This window comes from Otolemur garnettii, unplaced genomic scaffold (genome assembly GCF_000181295.1).
Source record: "Otolemur garnettii isolate 467f Iridium unplaced genomic scaffold, OtoGar3 scaffold00001, whole genome shotgun sequence".
Classification (NCBI taxonomy): Eukaryota; Metazoa; Chordata; class Mammalia; order Primates; family Galagidae; genus Otolemur; species Otolemur garnettii.
This window is the reverse complement of record NW_003852396.1, coordinates 54,960,063-54,962,674: the sequence shown is the minus strand read 5'-3', so window position 1 is coordinate 54,962,674 and position 2,612 is coordinate 54,960,063.

The following is a 2,612-nucleotide window of genomic DNA, read 5'->3' as shown; positions in this document are numbered from 1 at the left end:
TGGCAGGCACCTATAGTCCCAGCTACTCAAGAGGCTGAGGCAACGGCATCACCTCAGCCCAAGAGTTTGAGGTTGCAGTGAGCTATGATGTTGCTATGGCACTCTCCTGAGGGCTACAGAGTGAGACTCTGTTTCAAAAATATTAAAAAATAAAGTGGAACAAGTGCATCTACTATCACCTATAATAGCCTGCATTTGTAGGTACAAGTCATACCTCAGGTGGATGTTTTAACTCAAGGACTTATTACACATTTGTAAGTGCAAGTTGTACATAAATCTGATGTTTGTAACTCAGGGACCTATTGTACGTTTGTAAGGGCAAGTTGTATATAAGTCTGATGTTTGTATCTCAGGAACTGCTTGTACTCTCTCTCAAAAACTATTGTTCAGAGTTATCAGAGCAAAAGGAGAAGGGAGGGATATTTCTTTTTGAGGTCTATGTTTTCCAGCAAGAAGAATGATCCTCAACTGGAAAGAGAGGAGGATGCCAGGCATAGAGAAGATGTATCAAATGATAGGTTAGGGGAGGGAAAGAACTACCTACTCTCCATGCATTTGAGTCTCCAGATCCACAGACTTAGGTGGTATCTCTAGACCTTTTCCAGGATCATAAATGCAATTGCTCGGCATAAAAAGATCTGGTGGCATAACAAAGATCTGAAATTATTCTGACAAAGAAGCGTATATGGAGATAGAGGTATGCTTATTAAAATAAATTGGCCATCACGATCTTTGTAGATTTTACGGGGCTTTGTAAAGCATACATAGTTTACTTTGATGCATTCTTACGTAGAATATTTAATTATTTAAGCCAAATGAGATGCTTCTAAAGCCAATCAACCATTAGTAAACACCGTTCATTACCAAACTTTGCTTCATCCTGCTGAAGACTGACAAGGAGGTCAATGCAACTAATTCTTAATCATCCTCACAAGGACTTAAATACTCTTTCTGCACCATATGAGCTGGGAATATAAAACAATCCCTTCTTTCTATGTACTGAGGTGCACAATTGTATGAGTAGACTGAAGTTCAAAACATAGTTTGAAATACCAAACACAGCTATAAGAAAATGGCTGCAGGAACGTGAAGGGATGGAGTAAAAATGCTGCGCCAAAAAATCAGAGAAAAGGAAGGTTGGAGGCAGGATTGCAACAACCACATGACAACTTACATGACATCTCATATCGGAATGAGGCTCTGACAAAGCAAAACAGACCCAGGCTTGAGGTAACCAATATAGTGACCTTGCAGGTGTCAGCTGAAAGCTAGCCCAGACACGTACAAAGTGAGCCTCAAAAGATTAATGGAATTTCTGCAAGTGTAGAAGGGTAGGGAAAATAACTCTAATTTGAGGGAAGAAGATAAATATATAGACCAAAAAAAGTGCATGACATCATATGTAATTGGAAACTTCCAGTTCATCAATAGATTGGCACGGCTGGTCCATAAGATTTCTAGAAAGATATAGAAAGAAAATGGCTGGAAAAGCTATTGAGGATCATTGGTGGCTTTGAGTACCAGAATAAGGAGTTCAAATTTAATTTTACAGTACCCCCTTTAATAGCTAGGATTGCTGAGCATGTACTATGTGACATAATCTTTACATGTATTATATCATTTCATTCTCACAATAACCCTATGAGGAAGACAACATTATGATCCCCACTTTGCAAACTGAAGCTTAAAGAGGTTTATTAATTTGCCCAAGTTCACAAAGCTAGGTAAGGATTAGAATTTAGATCCACAGCTCTCTAATTCATAACCCATAACTGAAATATCCCAGCTATATTCCCTGGATTGTGGAGGAAACTGGGAGCAATTTTTAAAGAGAGAGACGTGATCAATACCGCATTCTGGAAGATAAAACATAGTGACAGTGGAATTCTTGGAGAAGTAAGAAATTAAAATACTAGACTAGTTAGAAAGTCCTTAGTCCAGGTGAGAGATACGAGGGCATGAATGAGGGCAATAATAATTAAGAAAAGGGGATAAAGGAAGATATTGGAAAGGGAGAATGGAAAGAACCTAATGCGTTTAGTGTTCTGTGCTGCATAACAAATTAACACAAATGGCTCGGTGGCGCCTGTGGCTCAAGTGGCTAAGGCACTAGCCACATACACCTAAGGTAGCAGGTTCGAATCCAGCCCAGGCCCAACAAAACAGCAATGACAGCTGCAACCAAAAAATAGCCAGGCATTGTGACAGGCGCCTGTGGTCTCAGCTACTTGGGAAGCTAAGGCAGGAGACTCGTTTGAGCCCAGGAGTTGGAGGTTGCTGTGAGCTGTGATGCCACGGCACTCTACCCAGGGGGACAGCTTGAGGCTCTGTCTCAAAAACAAACAAACAAAAAAAAAAATTAACACGAATGTGGTCACTTAAAACAACATGTGTTTATCTCACAGTTTCTGTGGGTTGCAATTCCAGGCCCAGCTTAGCTAGATCTCTGCTCATGTCTCACGAAGGTGCAGTCAAGGTGCTGGTTGGGGAGCACTCCTATCTGGAGGCGTGGCCGAGGAAGGATCTGCTTCCAAGTTTATTCTGGTAGTTGGCTGAATTCATTTCTTTGTGGTTATTTGACTGACTTCCCCATTTTCTTGGGAGCTCTTGAC